This window comes from Mesocricetus auratus, unplaced genomic scaffold (genome assembly GCF_017639785.1).
Source record: "Mesocricetus auratus isolate SY011 unplaced genomic scaffold, BCM_Maur_2.0 Super-Scaffold_100691, whole genome shotgun sequence".
Taxonomy (NCBI): domain Eukaryota; kingdom Metazoa; phylum Chordata; class Mammalia; order Rodentia; family Cricetidae; genus Mesocricetus; species Mesocricetus auratus.
The window spans coordinates 48,004,819-48,028,097 of NW_024429267.1; the positions used below are offsets into that span (position 1 = coordinate 48,004,819).

The window sequence follows — 23,279 nt, forward strand, 5'->3', positions numbered from 1 at the left end:
GAGGGAAATTCAAACCTCATAGAAAGTAAATTGGAGCTGGAGTGAAGGAAATGGTAAATTATTGCCTAATAGGTGTAGTGTTTCTGCTGAAGTTGGGAAAAGCTTTGGAGACAGTAGTGATGATTATGCAACACTGCATAAACTTAGTTCAACTGAAAATGAGTTAAGCAGCAAGTTTCGTGTTTTATATAGTCTACCACACACATACAAATGTGACAGGAAGGGAGACAGCAATGAAGCAGGGGAAGAGAAGTTGTGACAAAACTATAGCCCTCTGTTTTCTTTCTCTTTTCGAAAATGTGTTTATTTTATTTTACATTATTTTATGTATCTGAGTGTTTTGCCTGCATGTGTGTGTGTGTACACCACTTACATATGATGCCACCAGGTCAGAAGAGGGTACCTGAGTCCTGGAACTTGAATTATAGATGACTGTTAGCTTCCTTGTAGGTGCTAGAAACTGAACCCAGGTCCTCCAGAAGAGCAATGGGTGCTCTAAGCTGCTGAGCCATCTCTTCAGCCCTCTACTGTGGATTCTTTTTGTTGTTGTTTGTTTTCAAGACAGGGTCTTTCTTTGTAGCCCTGATTGTCCTGGAACTCACTCTGGAGACCAGGCTGGTCTCGAACTCAGAGAGATCTGCCTGCCTCACCTCCCAAATCCTGGCTTCTACTGTGGATTTTTTTTTTCCTTTGGTTTTTCGAGACAGGGTTTCTCTGTTTTGTTTTGGAGGCTGTCTTGGAACTCGCTCTGTAGACCAGGCTGGCCTCGAACTCACAGAGATCCGCCTGCCTCTGCCTCCCGAGTGCTGGGATTAAAGGCGTGCGCCACCAACACCCAGCCTATTGTGGATTCTTAAACTTGTTCTTCACCTATATGGTAACTGAATATCTTTTGGAATAATGATTAGAGGTTTGGCACAGATGGCATAGGCTAGTATCTTCAAAGAGACGTTCAGCCAGACAGGCCTTGTTTACCTCCGTTTCATCTGCAAACCATCATTTACATTCTGGTTTTGAGGTCCTGAAGTTATTTCTTACTCCAGATGCTGGGAGTTTGCAGATCAGCTCACTGAACTCCCGAGAGCATCTCATTTCACTGAGTGCCACAGTATCTGCCTATACCCCTCCTGGAGCAGGCACACTCTGTGTGGCTTTTGTAGCCAGCTGCTTTCTGCATGTCTTACTGCCAGTGGACCTTCGAGTGGTCTTGCTGTTTATAAGCCATCTTAGCCTACCCTTTCTCTTTGGCTAGAGAGCGGTGGGCCACAGGTTGGCTGGCATTAGTGGCAGCAGTGTGGTGGTAGCTACAAAAACACAAATTCACTGCAGCCATTCTAACCCTGAAAGGCAGACTAGAATAAGCTGTGTCTTGTAGTGCCCAGCACTATGAGAGGAGGTCGTATCACACACAGGAAATTTGGAAATGATCTAAATTCAAACCTGAAATACAATTTCAAGTGATACAAATGTGCATCATTTCACAATGAAAAGTTTTTTGAAATCTAGGAGAGCTGGATCAGTGCATAAGACATTTGTTGTGCAAACCTGATGATCTGAGTTTGATCCTTAGAGCCAAAGTCAAAACGCCAGACGTGGAAGCCCATGCTTATAACGCAGTACTTCTAGAGTGAGGCAGAGGAGGGGTCAGCAGAAGCTCATGGTTTTGAAGATGTGTGTGTGTGTGTGTGTGTGTGTGTGTGTGTGTGTGTGTGTGTATGTGTGTGTGTGTGTGTGTGTGTTGGAGGGTGCACAGGCACAGCGTGCCCCAGTGCACCCTTGGAGGTTAGATGTTTGGTGCTGTGTACACCAGGTGCTGGCCAGTGAACTTCTGAGGATCCTCTAGTTTTCACCTCACTGGAGAAGCACTAGGATAACAGGTAGGTTCTGGGGATTTGAACTCAGGGCCTTAGACATTTTGCCCACCAAACCATCTCCCCAACCCAATTTTTGTTAAAGAACAGATGATGCACAACACCCAGTACTTATCAGAGAGCACACAGTGGCTACGTACAGCTCAGTGATAGGCTGTATAGTTAGAGTGCTTAAGATCTGTGGCCACCCTAGCACCATGAAGAAGAAAAGAGATTATACAGTAAGGAGTTTGCAGACACACTCTCGTGTGTATCACCTCAGCAAGGAGGAGCAGCAGCAGCAACAGTGCTTGGTGGTTGTAATCCGAGGTGCTCAGGATTATGAATTCAAAAGGTATGCCTGGATTACAGAATGAGTTCAAAGCTAGTTTAACAAGACCGTGTCTCAGAATGAGAGGACTGGGAATACATAGCTCAGTGGTGCAGTGAGTGCCTAACTGGCCTGAGGATCTAAATTTGATCATCAGTGCCACAAAAAATAAAGGTAAGATTTCAGTGTGTAAAAGTCATCATTAGCTGGGAGTGGTGACACACACCTATAATCCCAGCAGAGGCAGGGGCATCTCTGAGTTTGGGGCCAGCCAGGGCTACACAGAGAAACCCTGTCTTGAAAAACCAACCAACCAACCAAACAAAAAAGAGCTACTTTTGTTCTTAGGGTCTCTCCTTCCTCTAATGCTCATGTGGTCTTAGTCATGTGATCTTAGACACATGACCTAACCTCTACTGGCTTGAGCTTCCACCCGTAAATTAACAGAAAACCTTCCTCCCACTGAGTTATCGGGTTGTCATCAAGACCAGATAAGATAATCTGGGCTGGTGACACATTCACCCAGTTAACTCTGAAAGTGCTGTTGTATTTAATGATAAATGAAACCGTTAGAGCTACAAACACAGGAACTCCCTTCTCCCTTTCCTCCTTTTCCTCTGCAGGGCTGTCTCCATCTAACACTAGACACAGTGCACTTGGTATTTGTCTCCCCAGCCAAATAGAAGGTGACTGGGACAGACTGCTTTCCCCACTGCTACACTTGTAGTGCCTGAAGCCTACACATGGTATACTCAGTATTCATCCCTGCTAAAGGAACAGATTGCGACCTCCAGTGACCCCCTTTGGAATCAAACCAAACATTGTGTCATACAAACTGAAAAACCAAGGGAAAGAAACTCTTACTTCCCCTTTCTAATCAGGAAAAGGACTGGGAACAAAATTAATAGCCTATAGAAAGGGTCAGGTCTGTTGCAACACACCTTTTAATTTCAGCACTTAGTGGGTGGAGGAAGGCAGATCTTTGTGAGTTCTAGGCCAGCCAAGGATATAGACACCCTGTCTCAGACAACCCACACCCTTCACCTCCTCCAAAAGAGCCTGTAGATAGGGAAACAAACCAGAAGTTGAAAACTTGTGAGTCAAGATGGAAGCTTTACAGCTACTTCTACTTTATTTTTGGATTTTTTTTTGATTTTATGTGTACGAGTGCTTGCATGTATGTATGTGTATCACAATGCATGCAGTGCCTGTGGAGGCCAGAAAAGGATATGGGACCCCCTGGAACTGGAGTTATAGACAGTTGTGAGGAGCCATGTGGGTGCTGGGAACTGAACCTGGGTTGTCTGCAAGAGCAGCCAGTGCTCTTAACGGCTGGGCTCTCTCCAGCCCTCCTTAAAGAGAATGAGAGGAAACTCCAGGACCAATCAGTAGTGAGCTCCTGATTCTAATGCAGAAGCCATATAGTTCCCATATGCAAACTTTCTAAGTTAAAAACTTTTTGAAGTCAGAACTGTGAAAATTTAACCTCAATTAAATAGCAACCAGTGTATCAGTGAACTGAACAATCTAGATGAAATGTACAAATTCATAGGAAAACAAATTTCTAAACTGACTCATAAAGAAACAAAAGAAATTGAGTAATTTACACCTAGTAAGTAAACGGACAACAAATCAGCTCAGAGGACTCTTGGTTAGCATACACAAAGCCCTGAGTGCATCCCACATCCACAAGAGTTGGGGGGGGCCGGGGGGGCTAAGGATATGGCTTATTCTGTAAAGTGCCTGCCATGCAGGCATGAGTTCTGAGGTTCCTAGTGCCCATGCAGCCATATAAAAGCCAGATGATTCACATCTGTTACTGCAACACCAGGGAGGCAGGAGTCCAAAGGATCCTTGGAGCTAACTGGCCAGCCCGCCTAACCGAAGTGATGAGGTCTGGTTCAGCGTGCAGGAAGGGCAGAGAACAGTTTTGCAGAGTCCGTTCTTTTCTCCCACCTTTTTGTGGGATCCAGCAATCAAACTCAGGTCTTCAGGCCTGCACAGCGAGAGCTTTACTCTCTAAGCCATAATACACGCCTAACTGGCACAGATTTTTCAGTGTTCATTAATATTGTGCCAAGTATCAGGATTTTGTTTCTTAAGGCTAAGTAATAGCACACCATATGGATATACCATATATCTTGTGGATTTTCATTGCTGAGGATTGAACCCATGCTAAGCCTGCACTCTACCACCGAGCCTCACCCCTACTGACTCCAGTGCTCTCATTTTATTGCCCATTAATCCAGTAATGGACACCTTTTGACCATTGTTTGAGCATGGTTTAGTTCTTTTGGATGGATGTGGAACACTGCAATTGCTACCCTATGTGCTAATTCTGTTTTTGTTGTTGTTTTGTTTTTTTGAGACAGGGTTTCTGTGTTTCTATTCTGGAGCTCACTCTATAGACTGTCGGGTTTGGCAGGAAGAACCTGTGCTCACACAGCCCTCTGGCTTCTCTCTGACGTTTTGTTGTTGTTTTTGGTTTTTTAAGACAAGGTTTCTATGTAGTTTTGAAGCCTATCCTGGAACTCGCTCTGTAGACCAGGTTGGGGTCAAACTCACAGAGATCCACCTGCTTCTGCCTCCCAAGTGCTGGGATTAAAGGTGTGCACCACCACTACCCGGCTTCTCTGAAGTTCTTAAGTGATGTTTTTTCCGCCTTGCTTTATGTGAGAGGGTGTGTGAAACTATCCCTTCCAGTGAGAAATTACTCTGACCACTTAGAGATTGATAAAGTTTCGTAAAACTCTTTTGTAATAGCACTCATCTGGTTCTGGCTAACACACAAATGGGGAGCCAGCCTCCTACAAAAATTTTATTTATATAGGCCTTAGGCTTATACATTCCACATTGGCTATCATCCCTGGATCTCTTTGATGTTTCTAACAAGCTTGTTTAGTGTACTACTCAGTGTTGAATTATATTGGAGGCAGTGTTCTTTTAGTTGAGTTCTACTTTGTATAATGTAGTATCCCCTAGTCAAGTTTAGTAGTTCCTAAATAGCATCAGTTTATTATTCCCAGTTTCTCCTATGGCAGAAGGACACGTGTCTAAATTACTTTGAGTTAGTTTTCCAGCCCACAGTGGCCTCTTGAACAACATGGTAAGCGGCGAGATTGGAAGGAAGTGTGGACTGTCTGCTGTCTGCAGATAAGACCCCAGGAGGCCCCTCCCTTAGGGAGGAAGTGTTCCTCATTTTTTTATTTTAGCCCTTTGATATGACGAGACTACAGGACTAAGCACTGTCTTGACCTGCACCTGCTGGCGGGGAGCCCTTTGACCTTTAGCACCTGTCCCTTGATGGCTCCCTGCAGTCTGTGGCAGGTCCTTCAGTGAGCTCCTCCTGGGTGGGTTGGTTTCCCTCATCATTTTGTCCCCTGCCCCAACTATAAGCTCATAATTTAATGTGGTTGAGTTTGAAGCGTCCTGAGATTGTGGGAAGTGAAGACAGACAAGATTTGGAGTCACATTGTTTTTTGTATTGCTAGGCACATAGCTCTGTGTGGGAGACACACAGCTTCCTGTAAATTTACAGAGCACTTCCTGATGTGCCAACCTGCTCAGACAGGTTTGTGAGGGGCTCAGCACCAGAAGCTCAGGGGCTGGATTACCAGGATTCTGGAGGGATATGGTGTTCTAGATTCTAGTACCTGTAAGTCCTGTGGGGAGGTGGATGCTGCAGAGGTCACAGTGCCTGTGTCTTGTGGGCAGCCAGCCCTGGTGGACAGCCGGAAAGTCCAAGCACAGTGTCAGGGAGAGTCAACTTAATGGAAAGAAGAGGTGAGCTGTGGAATGGGAGGAGAGAAGCCAGGGGGACCTGAAAGGAGAGCTTTCCAGGGGAGCAGGTGAGAGGTGGCAGCATTCTGGGACACAGTTTGTTTCTGAAAGTGCTGGGGGATTTGGTGACCTCATCCTGCTGGAGCCAGGATTTCCAGCTGGGAGTGCAGCCAACTTGGCACTTTCCTCTATTGTAGTTGGGTTTGTTTTTTTGTTTTTGTTTTAATTCTTCCAGAAGTTCCAAGCTAAATGGATAGGTGAACCCCTTCAGGAAGGCTCTGTGGATGATCCCTGCGGCTCCCTTTCAGTGCTGTCCAGCAGGGCAGTGTGAGGCCACTTTGTCCTCTTGACCCCTTTCTTCCTTGATGTCCAATATAGTCACTGTAAAAGTGACTAACTTGGCACAGACACCCCATAGCTGTTGGCTTTCTGGAGCATTGGGCCTGCCTCTTGCTTCCATGACATGGAGAGAGACCAGCGGTGTTGTTCACAGTCTTTAAGGGTTGGATGTGACCTTGGAACCAAAGACTGGCTGACTGCTTGTAGCTCATCAGCAGCCCCTAGGCTAGCAGCTGTGGGGCAGAGCGGGGCTATGCAGTAGAACTTGATGTAGTGATGGCATCTGTAGTCCCCACTGTCTGGACCCATAACCATAAGCCCCATGTGGATTTTAGCCCTTGACATGTGGCTAGTGTGAAGTTCAGTTTTAGTTAATTACATCTAAATAGCCCCCTGTGACTCCTGGGCACCTTATCAAACAGAACATCCAGAGGCTCTAGCTCAGTGCGTACAAATCATATTTCCACCTGAATCCCATTTACTAAGATGTGAGGGGAAGAGAGAGGTAGAAGCCCAGAAGGTCCTCCAGGCCAGCATTGGGAGCCAAGGGTGGGGCACAAGAATTACAGTGTCCAGGTATCTTCAAGGCAGGTACCTCCAGCAGATGACGATCTCACACCTCCTGTGTGTATGTACATCCTGAGAGTGGAGTACTGTGAGTGTGATCTGCACACTTAGAAGACTCACAACACAGAGAGGGAACAGAGCCAGAGTAAAAAGCATCTTCTGACCTGGGAGTGGCGATTAGGGTCCTGGCCAGTGTGGTGGGATGGGGGAAGGAGCAGGAGGGAAGAGCTACAAGACTGCTCCATGTCCTGCCTGTGTCCCAGCAAGCTGTCAGCCTGCATAGCCATTTAAGGCACCATCTCACCTTGTATTCAGTCCCAGGGTTGGATATTAGTTCACTCTTAGTTACCAGACCAAGAAATCTGGGCTTAAAGGACCTGCTGCAGGGATGCTTTGAGTTATTGCTGTCCCTGCATTGCGCCTCAGGACCTGGCTTCACAGTCACTCGCACCTCCAGTGCTTAGGGGTCTGCAGTCCCCGTGGAGGAACCTCCTGCACTTGTGAGATTGTCATTGGGCTGCCCAGTGGTGTAGTGGAGATAGCATGGTATCAGTGCTGGGCAGATCTGGGGCTTAAACCTCAGCTCTGTTCACTGTAGCTCTGAGATCTTGAGTCATTCTTTAAAGCTCTGCCCACCCCCCTTGTCTGTGCAATTGAGGTGTGACTTCTAATGGGTGATAGAGACAATGGAGACTACAAGTGTCGTAAACACGGATGTGTATCTCTTCGTCCTGTCCTCTTGAAAGGGGAGCAGCCCAGGTAGCCCTCTCGTCCTCTTTGCTAGGTGCAGTTGGTGGAGATGGCCTTGCTATGATGGACACAAAAAGGTCCTCCAGACCTTAGTTTTTTTTTTTTTTAATTTTATTTTCCAGTTTAAATTTAGATAAGAATCAAGGTTGCTTCACAAGTCAGTTCCAGGTCCCTCTCCCATTCCCTCCCTTCCTCCCGTGCCCCCCCCCCTCCCCCCCCCGTTATCCTTAGTTTTACTCCTCCTAGACCTGCTTCCTTGAAGGTAGTGTTCATTTTGAGAGCAACATGTTAAATAAGAAGAAAGGAAAGGATGGGTACTGTTCTTGCAGAAGGCCAGAGTCCCATTCTTAGCATTCACATCGGTAGCTTGTAACTTCCTGGAACTCTAGTTCCAGGGCATTTGGTATCTACTTCTGCCTCCATAGGCATTTTATACACATGCATGTATGCACGCTATACACATGCATGCATGCATGCACACATAAAATTTTAAAGTAAAAGTTTTTAAAGGAGGAGGAAGAGAAAGGAAATCCCAGCATGGTGGTGTCTCATCTCCATTCTTGTAAGTCTGTCCTTGTTTGTGAGGTTCTCAGACCTGAGATCAAGGAAACAGAGAGGGAACCCCGTGGGTGTCATGGGGCTCCATCAGCACTTGGTGGTGAGCCAGCATTGGCAGTCTGGATGGAGTCGTCCTCCTAGGGTGTACACGTGTGAAAGCAAAGCACCGATGAGTGAGAAGTCAGAGCTGCCTGTGTGTCAGGACCAGCCGGGAAGACAGTTTGCAGCTAGCTCCTCCCTGGCCCTTCTTCCAGCCCCCGCTCTGGCCTGGTGCACACCCCGGACACCTGGCACGTTTGTTCCCCAGCTGACCTCAGTACTACATTTTTCTGGGACTCTGTGATAGCTCCCTGACATTCTGTCATTGGAAGTAAGATAGCTTCTTTTTCTGGAACCATAGCTGCCCATCCTCACAGCAGCCACTAACTGGTGTTTGTGGTACCAACTGTGTGCTTGGCCTTGGGCTTGCTTTGTAAACCAGATAGCCTCCCTGACTCAAGGGTTTCTGTGGGAGGCTTGGATAGACTGTCAGCAGGGAAGGCGGTACTATCAGAGACTTAGGCAGCTGGCCATACTGTAGGAGAGACTGAGTGCTGCTTCCAGGCTTCAGTGACCCCTGTGTCTCTGAGGCAGGGGTGGGTGTGGGTCAAGAGAGGAGCATCTCATGATGAATGAGCACTTCCTTGGCTTGTCTGGGGGACAGAGACGACCCTGGGAGCCTGGCGTTATAGCTCAGTTGATAGAGTACTTGTCTAGTGCTAACAATGTCTGGAATGCAGTGTGAAGCTTTACATAAAAATCAAGTGTGGTGGCATACTCCTTAGTCCTGGCACTGTGGAGAGAGAGGCAGGAGGACCAGACAGGGTGGGTACTTGAGTGCCACAGAGTCAAGTGAGGTCTGGGAATGGATTTTGGCAGGGCATGGTGGTAGGGGAGCTTGATCCTGAGTTTTTTCAGAGTATATGGGGAAAGTAGTGTCCAGGTCATTGAGGTTCTGTGTAACAGACAGGCCAGAGCTCCACTAACAAGTGAGTGCCCATTCCACTTTGTGGGGGCCTTACTAGCCCCAGCTTGTGAGAGCCACTGGTCCTCAGGAGAAGTAGGACCCTACTGCCCTTGTAGCCTGCTCTGAGCTTACCTAGTGTTAGGATGGTAGTAGCCGCACGTGTCCTTTTCTATCTGGCTTTTCATCCATCATTATATGTGAGCTATTGGGAGTTTGGTTCACTTATTCACTTAGGGGCATGGGCAGTGAGTGAGATGGGTCTTGTTGGTAATTCAGACTCACCTTGAACTTACCGTACAGCCCCGGCTGGCCTCGAAGTCAGGCTGATCCTCCTGTGTGGGCCCCTGTGCTCGTGTAGCCTGTTCCCTGCTGCTTTGGACTCCCGGCTGGAGTAATTATGGGATATGCCTGTATTCCCACTCGCTTGTTTCTATGTAGCTATACAGTCCAGGCTGGCCCACTCAAGATTTCTCTGTCTTGTCTTCCCACATGATGGGAAGACTCCCAGTCTTGTACATTAGTGCATTGGCAAGCATATGTACACATGTGTGTTAGTTATATACCAAGGGATGTGATTATAGGTCACGGAATACAGGGTAGCTCCTGCCAGACTCTTCATCAGCAGTGTAAGACTTCCCTCTAACGCTTTCATGGTAGCTGTGAGGGAGAGAGTAAAGTGGGACCCCTTTGTGATTAAAGGATGAAGTGTCTTTACATTTGTACATGAAGGACCTGGTGAGTCTCCCAGCCTCCTTCTCCAGACAGATCTGCCGTGGACTGGCCTAGCACTCGCTGTGTAGAGCTTGCTGGCTTTGAATTTGAGGGGATATATCGGCCCACCCCCACTCCCCACCCTGCCCCGGCGCACATAGGTATATATGCTACTACCAGGCTTGCCCCTCCCCTTTTTTATTGGGTTACCTGACACTTTTTCCTGTTGACTATAGAAATGAGGGACAGGATGTTCCTGGACCCAGGACCTCTGGCATCCCAGGCATGTTGAGCAGCTAAGCACTTTCCCCTGGCATCCCAGGCATGCTGGGCAGCTAAGCACTCACCCCTGGCACCCTGGCATGCTGGACGGCTAAGTGCTCTCCCCTGGGCACGATCTCCAGCTGATTTCTAGGAATTTTTTTTAAAGATTGAGTTTTGTTATTTTTTAATTCTGTGTAGGTGTGTGTGGGCATGTGAGTGCAGGTGCCCCCAGAGGTCACACATGTTGGGTGTCCAGAGTTACAGGCAGTTATGAGCTTTGGTGGGCACTGGGAACCAAACTCGGGTCCTCTGAAAGAGCAGAAAGAACTCAAAATCACTGAGCTGTTTCTCTGGGCCCTGATTTCTAGGAATTCTTTGAGTTCTTTGTTTCATGTTCATATGTGGTTTTTAATTTTTTATTTAATTTTTTTTTACTTTGAGGCAGGGTCTTACAATGTAGCCCTGGAACTCAATATATAGATCAGGCTGGCTTTAAATTCACTAAAGATCTCCCTGCCTGCCTCCCAAATGCTGGAATCAAAGGCTTACACAACCACACTGGACTAAAAAGGCTTCCTCTTCCTCCTCCTCTCCGCTCTTTTCTTCCTTCTTGATAAAATCTCCTGCAGTCCAGGTTGTCTACTCTGAGTCCATTGTGTCCCTGAAGATGACCTTGATTTACAATCCTCCTGCCTCCACCTGCTGAGTGCTAGGATTACAGGTGTGGACCAACAGACCCAGTTTACACCGTGCTAGGGTTCAAGCTCATGGCCATGTTTTGTGTGCTAAGCAAGCTCTCCCACCTGAGCTGGGTCTCTGGCCCCAAGTCTCCATGTTTTAACTGCATGTGTTGTTTGTGCACAGCCAGAGGTCAGCCCTGGGTGTTCTTCAGGGGCCATCCACCTTGTTTTGTGAACAGGGTCTCTTATGGGATCTGTAGCTCGCTGAGTAGGCTAACTGGCTGTGCACTTAGCCCGGTGATCTCCCTGTCCCTACCTTCTCAGCACTGGGATCACAAGTGTGACTGTCCAGTCTACGTGAAAGCTGGGGTTGCTTATATGACAAGCATGCCACCACTCAACTGTCTCTCTGGCCCCTCAATTGCATTCTTTTATGGAAAAAGTTCTAATTGTAAAGTAGTCTTGTATTACTTTTTTACCCGAATGCCTCTTTTGGTCTCTTAAAGGAAATATATCTATAACTAGGTCATGATGATATTTTCTTTTTGTTTTTCAAGACAGGGTTTCTCTGTGTAGCCCTGGCTGTCCTGGAACTCACTCTGTAGACCAGGCTGGCCTCAAATTCACAGAGATCCACCTACTGCTGCCTCCCAAGCGCTGGGATTAAAGGTGTGTGCCACCACCACCTGGCTATAATGATGTTTTCTTACATTGTGTTCTAGAAGTTTCATTGTTGTTTTACCTTTCACCTTTAGATGGCCAGTACATCTAGAATTAAATATCTTTATATGGTATGAAGTAGGAATCCAAGTTTTGGGGTTTTCTGTGGTCAAATCCACAAGAGCTCATTCACAGGGTTATCAAGGACCTTCCATTGTGGATGAAATTAACTCAGTACAGTGTTAATTAGCAATCAGGTTTTGTCTGCTTGTTTGTGTTGGCTTGGTTTTTTTTTTTGTTTTGTTTTGTTTTTAAGTTTGTGACAGTGTTTCACTATATAGCCAAGGCTGGTCTTGAACTTGAAATCCCTTTACTTTAGCCACTGAAATGCTGGGATTACAGTCCTGTACCACCAAGCCCAGCTTGGGCAGTGTGCTTTAAATGGCCATTAGCTTTCTGTTGATCTCTGTAGAGATCTGGATCAGGCTGTTGTTGTCTAAACAGGCACTGAGAACAGGGGTTTACCTGGCGTCCTTTCCATAGTGCTGCGCAACACGGTGCTGGAGCATGTCTGTAATCACAGCTCTCACAGCAAGGGCAGGAGGATCAGGAGTCCTCAGTCATCCTAGCTGCATGGCTAATTAGAGGCCAGCCTGGCTTAAGTGAGATCCTGCCTTCCAAAACCCGAAATGTAGTTCATGGGCTTAATTTTTTATTTCCAAGCAAAGATATTCCAAGCATCTTGGGCTTCTGAAGAATACTTCCGCACAACAAACAGCGGTGACACCCCATGCTCCCAACTCATTTTTAATTGGTGCAGGACATACAGCAGTGTCACTTCAGTGTGTACCTTCTCTGCTGCAGTCCTTCTTGTCCCTCACACTTCCTCAGCCCCAACAACAACGGGTACCCCAACTCCCTGCACAAGTACTTTCTCACTCAGCACCCCCCATTCATACTGTTTACCCCAGATATCCCCGCAGTTACCCCTAGCTTAAGCCCTCCACACATCGCCAGCATGCACAGATCACATGGGTCCTCCAGCTCCACTGCCTCCTAACTGAGAGGGCCTGATCTGGTGGTCAGAGCATGATGTGTGTTATATGGGACTCTCCTCCTCCATCAGAGCCTTGCCTTTGATCCAGGTACCCTAGCCTCTCTGGCTTTTGCTTTGGAGGGAAGTAACAGCTTGTGCTCTTGAAAGAATTCCAAGAAGAAAAACAGTTGTTTCCGTGACAAAGCCTCTTTGGGAGTAATATCCACACTCCAGGGCTGTTTTGATCCAGGGCTCACAAGAGCTCGTCTGTCTAGAGAGAAAATGTTAGGGATTGGAGCAGAGTGCACTTGTCCTTTCAATCACCCCTCCAGCCCTCAGTGTTCTTAGGATGAGGCAGTGGCTGGATTCCTCATATCTGGCCAAGCTTTCCTGTTCTGGGTCCTACAGCTGTGATAGGCAGGTCTGTTCTCCATAGGAAGTGAAAGTGAGTGTATGCTGAGGTCACTCCTGCAAGGCTCACTGCCAGTGGGGGTGGGAGCTGTCATCGTATTTACTGTTGAGTGCCACTGTACACTGTGCCCGAGGATCAGGGAGGCTAACCTTTATCTCAAGCAGGGACAGGCTGAGCCCTACATGCTACTAGTTACCGTCTAGTACACTACCCAGCACTGTGGAGGGTACAGAAGCCACCAGCATCCTGGAAGGAGGGTGGCACTTACATGCAAGGGCAACTTGGAGGTAGAAGCTGAGACAGCATGGGTACATGTGCCCTACTTTTTCTCATCAGTTAGCCTATGACCTCTTCTGGGGTCCTTGTCCCAGGCTGCATAACTCAGCTTTACCTGGCCGAGGGACTAGAAGATACTTGGGAAATTGAGTGGAACGCATGGAAGAGGAGGAAGAATCTTAGGCCGAGGAGGGACAAGAACTGAGCAGTTGGAGTGGGGGTCTCTAGATTCAGGAACTCATCCAAGGTCCCACAGTAGACAGTTGTCAGAGCCACATCTAGTCCTCTGTGGTCTGGCTTTGTCAACTCTTCAGCTGAGCACATGCATTAAAAAAGCTCTGCTTCCCAAGGAAGCCTGGGTGAGGATTATAGACCCACGCTTAAGTAGTATTCCCACAAATAAATGTGCCAGTTCTGACTTGTGGTTCAAATGGCTTTAATTAGGATTTTATCACTTGTAGATCACACCAAAGAGGAGACAGCTGTCTTCCTGTCACAGACTGTGACACTGAGAAGCAGCTGATCAGACCGAGGTTAAAATAGCTTGTAGTCTCCTAGGAGTCTCAGCACACTTTGTTGCTCGGCAGCCTCTGACTTGTCTGGAAATTGAGGTAAATTTTGCTTTTCAAACTCTGGGTTCTGAGAGTGTTCTTCAGCGTCTGTCATCCCGTTGATCACAGGGTTGATTTGGTTGACCTGGCCAGCTAGTTGGATGTCCCCATCCTCTTGGAGCACAGCCTTCCTTCCCAACAGAGCCAGACTAACTGTTTCTTGGTGAAGCGTAATAAGTTAGCTGTGTACTCCCCTCGCCACAGGGCCCTAATCTCCAGACGAGCTCAGAAACTCGGATGCCTGATGTTGGGACTTGTTTTGAACATGATCCCATGTTAAAACAGAGGGAATGGAAAGATGACCTGCAGTCTGGGTAAGGGTCTTGGTTTGCTTATGTCAGCGACCAGTCCTTGTGGTAGTCAAACTTGGAGAGCATGCTGGGATCACACAACACTGCACTGTGAACTCCCAGCACAGCATCTCCATTTGTGAAGTTGGCTCTGGATACAGAATCTTGCCCTTGCTGCATCTGTGTGGAAAACAAGATGGTTTTTCACCCCACACGCTTCATTAGGTCATTGCTGTCAATGGCCCTATGTAACCAAAGCATTTCATTCCAAGCAACAGAAATCAGTACTGGCTGATTTTAAATGAAACTAAATATTGTGTATTTTTGTTTAAAGACTTATTTTTTTACTGACTGTGGTGGCACATGCCTTTAATCCCAGCACTCAGGAGACAGAGGCAGGCAGATCTCCGTGAGTTCAAGACTAGTCTGGTCTACATAGTGAGTTCCAGGCTAGCTAGGGCTACAAAGTAAGATCTTATCTTTAAAGGAGATGGTGGGGGGGGGACGGTGTCACTATGTAGCCCTGGCTGGCCTGGAACTCACTAGTACACTAGACTGTCCTGGAACTTGAAGTCACATTAATCTGCCTGCCTTTGCTTCAGTTTTTATTTTTTAGTTATGTTATGTGCATTCCCATATGGCTCTGTGGTGGTATGTGCATGTGAGTGTAGTTGTTCCCCAAACCAAAAAGGGCATAAAATCCCCCAGAGCTGAAATTGTAACCTGTGAGCCACCTGATAGGGTGCTGAGAAACAAGTTCAGGTCCTCTGGAAGCAATGTGTACTCTTAACCTGAGAGCCGTCTCTCCAGCTCTGTAAGTGTTTAACAGGAGAACTTAGTTATGCAAGTCTGTAATCCAGTACTTTTGGTGACCCAGGTTAACCTCCAACTCATACCACTGAGGATGACCTTGATCTCCTGGTCCTCCTGCCTCCACCTTTCAAGTGCTGGGATTACAGATACTTGACCACCTTTTCCAACTCAGGAATCAACCTTATATCCATTTTGTTGTCAGTAGATAGGTGTCTGTGCCCTTCCCCCGCAGGGAACCCTCCCAGTTTCCAGGACTATGTGGTGTGGATCAGCAGGGCCAGTCACTTTCCTGCTGTAAGTTATACTGAGAAAGTAAATGTGGGGCACTTTAGGTCTCTGTAGTGCACAGTGGGCCCTTCTTCCCCTCCCTGCTCCAAGTGACATGGTGAGGGAGACAGAGATGAGACCCGAGGTCCAGCCTGGTTTCTACACTTGTCTTGCTGCATACTTTATTTGAACCTACTGTAGCCCTGGAGGAGACATTACATCACATGAATGGTTTCTCTCTTTCATCCCGTCCTGCCTGCTGTGTTTCCAGAACCCACTGTGGTGACCTCAGTAGCCCTTAGACAGGGGGCCACTTCCTTCTCTGGTTCAGAGTCTTGCGGAGGGATGTACTCTGACTGAGGCTTCTTAGCTAATCTGTGTGCTAGAGCTAGGTCCTGAGAGCGGGCGGGCCATTGAGCATGCCAGTTCCCAGTTCTTGCCTGGAACCTTGTAATTTGGTAGGTGCTGTTTATCACACATTCTCCCAGCTGCTGGGTCTAGTTCCTCCTGAGGCCTTTGCAGTGGTCTAAGAACGGGCCGTGGTTGTAACTCTCTTGCTATTGTATAGAAAGAGCTCTAAGGTTGTAACTCTCTTGCTATTGTATAGAAAGAGCTCTAAGCTGTGGGTCATTTGAGAATTCCACAAATGCGATGCAGTCGGCAAGCAGCAATAACAGGCTGATCCAGCCTTTGTCTGCTGTGAGCAGTGAGTTAACAATCAGGTACCTTAGCTGTCCTGAGCCAGGTTGTTGGGATAGGATAATACCAGATCCCAGGTATGCACAGAGGCTAGAGAGCCTGTGTGTCCACAAGTGAAGTGTGAGCAGATGTACCAGCAGTGCATGGCACTGTGCCACATCCATCCAGACGCTGGGAAAGACCTCCCTGGGCTGTCCTTCAACGGCTCTCCTAACACATTAAGTGGCTTCACCCAGTGACTTTTGCCTTTTCAAACTTCCTGACTCTTGTTAAATGCTCTTTAGATACTATTGTTTACATTGTTGCCACCTGTCTGTCTGCCCTCTTAGGCTGACTTCTGCATCCTGTCCGGCAGGACCTTGCCACTACACCTGTGTCCTTGGGAGTTGCCCTGTCTCCTCTGCCTGGATATAGGTTCAGCCTTATCATACTATTCTTTCCTGTAACCCTAGTGATCCTTGCCTTGCCCACTTGGGCTCAAGGTGGGTGTGCGCTCATCCTGTCTGATTCTCACCATCCCGGCTCCCTGAGGTGTTGACGCCATGTGGTGATTATACACTTGCTGTCTTCTTGCCTGCCCTGGTTCCAAGGCCAGCAAATTCACCTTGGTTCCTACCTGCCTTGCCAGGTGATAAAACTTGGGCACCTGGGTTTGGGAGATGGCTGGGCTGAGATTTTTCTTAAGGAAAAGCAGGCTTTCCTTTTGGACAAGGCCAGTGCTTATTTAAAAGTCTGCAGGTGTAAGTGAAGAGCTGTAGCTGGCCCGAGCATGGCAAACATGGCACTGGCAGGGTTTGCCCTGCCCCATTCCCCTTCCTTGCTAAACTGTTAGATTGCATTCCTAAAGCTGCCACCAAGGTCTGTTCCCTTATCTGGCCACTTCCTCTTCCTGAGGCTGACCACCAAGGTCCAACCATCAAAGTATTCAAGTTCATCAATCAAAAGCTGCCTTTTGGCTGCCCTAATTAACATGTCCAATCAGAATTAACCAGCTTATCCTAATAAAGGGTTTCCCCTTTTCCACTTATAACCTGCCATTTGCCTGTGGGCCACATCCGTCTCCTCTCTATCCAGAGGCAGTCCTTTGTCCCTCCAGGACAAATACCCCTTCTCTCTCTCCCTTGTTCCCTTCCCCTTCTTCCTCGTCCTCTATCTCCTGTCCTTGTCTCTTATTCTCTGCCCTTTGTCCCTCTGGGGCAAAAAAAAAAAATCTCCTTTGTGCTGAGAACTTGATCTTGGTGTGTCCTGTGCCATACTGGTCTTTTCAGGGATATCAAGTGGGGAGAACTTGATATCACTGATTGAGGCTGGTGAAGTCCAACAGTGGGATTGCCACAGGCTCACACAGGTGTGGGCTGGTGGAGCTTGTGAGTGGTCCATGGGGAATCAAACTGGGGGTTTTAGTTTGTGCTAGGTGCTGAAGCTAGAGCATGCTGTGGATGCCAAGAGCCCTAGTGTCCTAGCTGTGCTGTTGGCTGGTGGGGGGAGTGCCACTGCTCATGTGAGGTTTGAGGTCAACCTATTTTAAGAGTCAGGTCTCTCCTTCGTGGATCTTGGGATTGAACTCAGGTCATCAGATTTGTGTGGCAAGTTCTTTTTACCTCCTGAGCCTGTTTTTTGTTTGTTTGTGTATTGTTTGCTTTGTTTTGTTTTGAGACAGTCTCGTGTAGTTAAAGGTAACCTTTAATTCTTGATGCTCCTGCTTCTGCCTATTTCTGAGACAGGCGTGTGCCACTCATGTCTGGTTTATGTGGTGCTTGGTATCCAGCCCAGGGCTTCTTCCTTGCTAGAAGCCTTCTGCTAACTGATCTGCACCCTGTTTAGAAAGCAAGTGGCTTTACTGTATATCCCCCCATATGTCCTTTTATGTCCCCTGCTTCAGCAGTTGATTCTGTCCTAGATGCTGTTGGGGTTGTTGCCCCTGTTGCCTGACAAGTGAAAGCTGTTGACTGCTGTCAAGAAACTGTCTGGGAGGGCCCAAAAGTGGTAGAAACAAGCAGAGCTGGCTAAGATGTGTGTCAGAGGTGCATGGGTGTCATCGCAGGGCTGGAATGGCTCTAGGTCCTTGCTTATTATTTGCATAGGATCCCAGGATGGTGAGAATGGGCGAGATGGACCTCTCCTCCCTCCTGGCTCAGCCTCTGAGACCCAGCCACTAGCTGAAGCTTGTGGAGGAAGGGAAGCCCCATGTGCTCTTCAAGTCTGGCTTAGGAATTGGCTTATATCATCAGGAACAATGATTCTGGGTGGCTGCACCAGCCCCACACTGACCAGCTGACCCTTCCTGGTGACCCTGGCTGTCTACCATGAAGTAGGGGAAGAGGGCCCAGGCACCTTCTCTGTTGCCACAGGAAGCTGTCACACAATTCAGAAGTCTTGCCACCGGAAGCCTCCTTGGGGCTTTGTGACTGGTTTACTAGCACTCAGGCTGAGACTAGGTGAGGAAGTCCTGGCAGTTAGGAGCTCTGCTCTTCAGGGAGGCAGCTTTTCACCTCCAAGAAGGGGGGAGTGAGGCCAGGTGAGAAGGTGGGGGAAATGACCTCACTGTTTAACATCAGTTAACATCTTAGCTGAAAAATTTAGCCCTGCATAATGGAGGTGTTCATGCTAATTTAGGAGGTCAGGCCTGCACTGTGGCTGCTGAGTCTGCTGCTGTGTATAGTCCAGGTTACAAGGGGATGTGGAATGTGCAGGCCCCAACCTCTCTCCTTGTGCTCCAGCAGTGCTAGAGGTGGGGGGGCTGTTGACTTGTAAAAGTTCCTAAGACACTGACTAGGCTTTTTTGGGGTCTGTGCACCAGCCACGGTCAGGAAGCCAAGATAGTCCCTTGCAGCTGGATTTCCTGATTGCTTTTGTTTGTTGGTAAACTATCTCAACAGCAGAATTAAAATGGAAAAGTGTTACACACAGTTGTGTTGGGCAGCTCCAGCCTATCAAGTCTTTAGCCATTTGTAAGCAAGGTTGCCACAGTGGCAACCTTGGCTCTGTAGTGTGGGACTCAGCTGCGCCCTCACATTCTTATGCCTGTTTCACTGAGCAGGCTGCATGATGTCAGAGTTCCAGTTTTCCTTGTGAACACCTGCATGAGTTGTTCTAGTTACTTTTGGTGTTCAGAGTTGGAGTTTCTGGCCCAGAAATGGCCATGACTTATATCTCTCTGGAATGGCATCAGAGGAGCTCTCAATCCTGTAATGTGTCATGAGAGTGCTTTAGAGTCTAATAGAGAGACTAGACATGGTGGATTTTCATCCATCCACCCATCCATCCATCCATCCATCCATCCATCCATCCATCCATACATCCATACATTCATGCAGAGACAGAGAGAGACTGAGACTCTAGAAGACCAGCTCTGTGTGCCATGTCAGGGTAGAAATTGGACCAGAACAAGGAGCAGGCATTCAGAGAGGAACAGCCAAGCTTGAGGGCCACACCCCCCACACTACCTCCACCCCCCCCCACCCTCCCCTGGGTCCTGGCAACTCCAGGCCATGTGACTCTGGATGAGTTACTCAATTACACTGTGCCTCTGGTTTGCTCATCTGCGAAAACAGAAAGGAATGCTGACCTTATAAAATGTTTGCAGTGGCTAATTGGATAGAATTGATCATATTCAGCAATGCCAGTATTATTCAATGACGTGGGTTATCACTCACAAGTAGGAAAGACGGGACAGAAATGAACGCTTGCATCCAGCTCTCGGGGGAGCTCACTCCTAAACACTAGACCTAGTGCCTTCTTGTTTATGGAACCTATTTAGGGTTTGTTTGTTTGTTTGTTTGTTTTCTCCCTATTTAGGTTTTCTCTCTCCTGCTTTCTCCAGAAGTGAGCAAGATTGAGTTGGGGATGTGACTTAGTTGGTACAGTGCTTGTCCAGCTTTCACAAAGCCCCAGTTCATTCTCCAGTAAGACTTAAAGCCAGGTGTGGTGTGCAGGCCTGAAATCCTAGCACTCAGGAAGTAGAGACAGTCGGGAGGGTCAGAAGTTCAAGGTCAATCTTGGCTACATAATGAGTTCTAGACCACCCCAGGATACTTGAGACCCTGTCACAAGGCTGGGCAAATGGGTCAGTAAAGTGTTTGCCATGCAAGCATAGGGAACAAAGTTTTATCCCCAAGACCCATGTAAAAAGTGATCGTGGTTTAAAAAAAAATTGAACCTGGGCAATGGTGGCCCATGCCTTTAATCCTAACATTTGGGAGGCAGAGCAGGAGGATCTCTGTGAGTTTGAGGCCAGCCTGGTCTACAGAGCCAGTTGCAGGACAGCCAGGGCTACGCAGAGAAACCCTGTCTCAATAGGAGGATCCTGGGACTCACTGATCAGCAGTCTAGCTTAGTTGGTGAGTCCAAGGTCAATGAGAAATGGACAGTGCTTCTGAGGAAAGCACCCAAGGTTGTTTTCTGGCCTTCACACACAGGCACTACACGTGAATATTTGCAGGCACACACATGAACACAACATAGGTACACACATGAACACACACTGGCACACACACATGAACACAACGCAGGTACACACACATGACCACACACACGCACACACATGAACACACACAGGCACACACACATGAACACACACAGGCACACACACATGAATACACACAGGCACACACACATGAATACACACAGGCACACACACATGAATACACACAGGCACACACACATGATAATTTTTTAGATGCAGGAAAGGTTAGTTTTGCATGACAGAAGGAGAGCTCAGATGAGCATAGAGTAATGAGCAAAGCAGATGTGTACGTGGGAAGACCTAATATGTAGGCAGACACCTAGAAGCACAGTCCTTTGCTTCCTGTATACCTCAGGGCTTCCTACAGGGAGAACCCAGGTGGGAATTAAGATGAACCGGTCTAGTCTAGTCTGGCTCTCTGGACGGGGAAGGGGGCTGTGGTTTTTGCCATGCCCTCTGCCTAACCTTCCAGTTGGTTACTTCCTGCTGCTGCTGGTGGGGTGAAGCCCTGGGCACTGGGAGGGACCTGTGCTCACTCAGCTGTACCAGCTGCTCCCTGCCATGCCCTTCCTCCGCCCCCTGCCATTCACCCTTTAGCCGGCACAAGTGAGGTCATACTTTGGAGACCCTCCCCTCCCCAGCCACCTAGACAGCCATTGCCCTCTTGCCATGCTGCGGATACCAGCCCTTCCCCTTCTGGGTCTGTGTTTCTCCCTGCCCTCTGAGAATCCAAGAGTTCTGGATTTTTCTCCGGAAAGCCTTACCTTCTAGAACCTGACCTGTGTGTGGTCGCTGGCCCTAGAGTGCAGTCGGGTGCCCCAGTTAAGAATTCCCATTACACTGAATTCTTCGTGTGTACTTGTCCTTTTTCTCCTTGGCTCCCAGCTTGCAATGCAGTTTCTGGCACCAGGGATCTGGTCAATATTTGTGGACTAATAAAGGAAATATGCTGGAGGAGGTGCCTGCCCCCTCTTTTGCACTTGTGGTAGGATGCCCAGTTGCATTTCTGGCAAGAACAAGAGCTGACTTGGCCTGAGGCCAGCTGCCTGTGTTCTTCCATGGGATATCAGTGATCCCAGGCCCAAGGCCATGTGATGCCACCAGGAGCTGCATTGTCTGCATGCTGCTGCCTTGGTCTCGGTGGACAGTGGGGCAAGTCTTGCCTTTCTCTGTGACCAGAGGCCCTCTGTTCACTGCTGAGGACACTGAACAAGCTTGCACTCTCAGCTGCTGTATTCACATCGGGCCTCAGCTCTAGTCTGCCTGAAAGTGCCCCACCCTTTCTCTCTGTCCCCTTAGCACTGCCAGCTCCTCTGTCCAAGGCACCTTCATTTTCCCAGTGAGTCATGAGCAGGACCTCAGCCTCCGCGCCTGCCCTACCTGGCTCCGACCTAGTTGCAGCCCTATCCTGGGCCTTATCTTAGCTTCCTTGCTGCTCTCCCAGCTGCCGGCCAGGCATTTTTTTTTTCTTTCTCTTTTCACAAGCCTCTAGAGACTCGCTGTACCCACAGGGTGACTGTGGCTCCTGCTGTGTCCCATCTCTGGCCGGCCATGCCACACTCTCTGAGCTCTGTGTGAGGGGCCAGAAGACCCATGTCCATGCCTGATACCCATATGGAGGCCAGAAGAGAGTGTCTGACCCCCTAGAAGTGGAGTATGGATAGTTTTGAGTCACTGGGTGGGCACTGGGAATTGAACCCAGGTCTTCTAGGAGAACAGCCAGCCTTAACTGCTGAGCTGTCTTTCCAACCCCTAGAAGGCATCATCTAACATATCTTCTCATGGCCTGGATGAAGCAGGCATTATGTCTTCTTTGCTCAGAGTTTGCTGAGAGCATCACAGACGACCCATGGGAACGAAAGCCCACTGTGACCTCTGTAGCTGTAAGCTGTCCCCATGGGAATGAAACCCCACTGTGACCTCTGTAGCTGTAAGCTGTCCCCATGGGAATGAAACCCCACTGCGACCTCATAGATGTAAGCTGCCAGCATCTATAGCTCTGCTCTTTCTACAGTTCTTTCCTCCCTGCCTTTTGGTAGTTACTGCCTGCCCACCCAAGCTGCGGGTTTTTTCCTTTCTCTCTCATCATTTCCTTCTTGTAATAGTGTGATGATGTCACCATGATTACTCTTGTTTTCATAGATGAGGAAACCAAGGCAGACCTTCCCAAGGCTACACAGTCAGTGTGAAACAGCCTGTTTTTCCACTGGGCTGTAAGCTAGAGCACACGAGCTCCACCAGTCACAGGTGTCAGGCCTGTAGGTACAAACTGGTAAGACAAGTGTCTTCCCAAGAGCTCACAGGCGGGTGTCAAAGTAGACCCTCAGAAAGCAGCATCTGAGGACCCCAAAGTGGAACACAACAGCTCAGTGCAATCAGTCTGCCTAGAGAAGTCAGAACCTCCGTTGTGATCACCCCTGTTCTCTCCCGCCAGTCTCTGAGCAATAAAGAGCCTACAGTTTCTGGTCCTAAGCATGGTGGTGTTCAGTTCAGGGTTTATCATTCCATCTTCAGGGTGAGTCAGACTCCAGTGGCTGCCCTACCCCACTAAATACCTTATAACACAGCTCTCAGGGCCACCACACCCAACAGGAAGTCCCTCCACCCCATTATGAGGTGGCCCTGGCTCTGGGGACAGGCAACAGGGTGCTGTTGGGGGACCTACCAGGTTTGCCTGGCATTGTGGGCCTCTTCCTGCCCCTGTGTTGGGCACTACACAACCATCTGCCACTCTGTTTCCTTACTCTGACCTGAATTAGAACTGCAGAGGCTCAAGATCTCCTCTTAGGGGGCTATAGTGTTTGGGGTGTTTGTCTTCATGGGGAGGGGAAAGATTTTGAGGCCTTGTTTTTTATATCCTTAAACAATACAGAGAAACCCTCTCTTGAAAAACCAAAAAAATTTTTTATTTATT

At 48.2% G+C, this 23,279-nt stretch overlaps 1 protein-coding gene and 1 long non-coding RNA gene across 2 annotated transcripts in view; one reads left to right on the top strand and one right to left on the bottom strand.

Annotated features, from left to right (window-relative positions):
• Positions 1–23,279, top strand: part of Ccdc12 (coiled-coil domain containing 12) — a 52,310-nt gene that overhangs the window by 2,629 nt on the left and 26,402 nt on the right. The gene's annotated exons all lie outside the window — the stretch shown is intronic.
• Positions 13,640–21,264, bottom strand: LOC121137450. Its single transcript, XR_005874681.1, has 2 exons — positions 21,130–21,264; positions 13,640–14,301 (listed from the first exon to the last, which is right to left on the bottom strand). It is a non-coding gene; the product is annotated as an uncharacterized LOC121137450 (long non-coding RNA).